The sequence below is a fragment of the Triticum dicoccoides genome, unplaced genomic scaffold (genome assembly GCF_002162155.2).
Source record: "Triticum dicoccoides isolate Atlit2015 ecotype Zavitan unplaced genomic scaffold, WEW_v2.0 scaffold115778, whole genome shotgun sequence".
Taxonomy (NCBI): Eukaryota; Viridiplantae; Streptophyta; class Magnoliopsida; order Poales; family Poaceae; genus Triticum; species Triticum dicoccoides.
In genome coordinates this window covers 1-1298 of record NW_021180402.1, presented here as the reverse complement: position 1 = coordinate 1298, position 1298 = coordinate 1, and the positions used below count along the sequence as shown (strand labels likewise).

Genomic DNA, 1298 nt, shown 5'->3' with positions numbered 1-1298 from the left:
TCCGACATGTTTCCCCGTCTTCGTCCCTTATGCTTGCCACTCCCAGGTCCGCTCCAAAGACGATTCTACATTCTCACTACCATTACAACCGTTCCCTAACAATGGATAATGTCCTATACTACTTACTCTCCCGCTCAATCACGGAGACGAGTTTTCCACGGTTTCCACCCCTCCCTCCATACCGCAGCAACACGAGTTTTTTCCACCCCTTTCAGAAAGCGCTCTTCGCGCCACAAAGCCGCCCCAAGACGCGCGAGCAATGAGCATCGAGCTTAAACATATCGCAAACGTCAAAAATAATATAACGGGATTAATATATATCGCGCACGTGCGATATGTTTGTCACAAGGCGCAAAAAATAATTATAAAAGGAATGCAACACGAGGACTTCCCAGGCGGTCACCCATCCTAGTACTACCCTCGCCCAAGCACGCTTAACTTCGGAGTTCTGATGGGATCCGGTGCTTTAGTGCTGGTATGATCGCATCCGAAATGTTTCCCCGTCTTCGTCCCTTATGCTTGCCACTCCCAGGTCCGCTCCAAAGACGATTCTACATTCTCACTACCATTACAACCGTTCCCTAACAATGGATAATGTCCTATACTACTTACTCTCCCGCTCAATCACGGAGACGAGTTTTCCACGGTTTCCACCCCTCCCTCCATACCGCAGCAACACGAGTTTTTTCCACCCCTTTCAGAAAGCGCTCTTCGCGCCACAAAGCCGCCCCAAGACGCGCGAGCAATGAGCATCGAGCTTAAACATATCGCAAACGTCAAAAATAATATAACGGGATTAATATGTATCGCGCATGTGCGATATGCTTGTCACAAGGCGCAAAAAATAATTATAAAAGGAATGCAACACGAGGACTTCCCAGAAGGTCACCCATCCTAGTACTACTCTCGCCCAAGCACGCTTAACTTCGGAGTTCTGATGGGATCCGGTGCTTTAGTGCTGGTATGATCGCATCCGACATGTTTCCCCGTCTTCGTCCCTTATGCTTGCCACTCCCAGGTCCGCTCCAAAGACGATTCTACATTCTCACTACCATTACAACCGTTCCCTAACAATGGATAATGTCCTATACTACTTACTCTCCCGCTCAATCACGGAGACGAGTTTTCCACGGTTTCCACCCCTCCCTCCATACCGCAGCAACACGAGTTTTTTCCACCCCTTTCAGAAAGCGCTCTTCGCGCCACAAAGCCGCCCCAAGACGCGCGAGCAATGAGCATCGAGCTTAAACATATCGCAAACGTCAAAAATAATATAACGGGATTAATATATATCGCGC

General features: G+C 48.8%; 2 non-coding genes across 2 annotated transcripts; both read right to left on the bottom strand.

The window, feature by feature from the left end:
* Positions 1 to 370: 370 nt before the first annotated feature.
* Positions 371 to 489, bottom strand: LOC119343104. The gene has a single exon (XR_005165894.1). It is a non-coding gene; the product is annotated as a 5S ribosomal RNA (ribosomal RNA).
* Positions 490 to 856: 367 nt separating this feature from the next.
* Positions 857 to 975, bottom strand: LOC119343105. The gene has a single exon (XR_005165895.1). It is a non-coding gene; the product is annotated as a 5S ribosomal RNA (ribosomal RNA).
* Positions 976 to 1298: the final 323 nt, after the last annotated feature.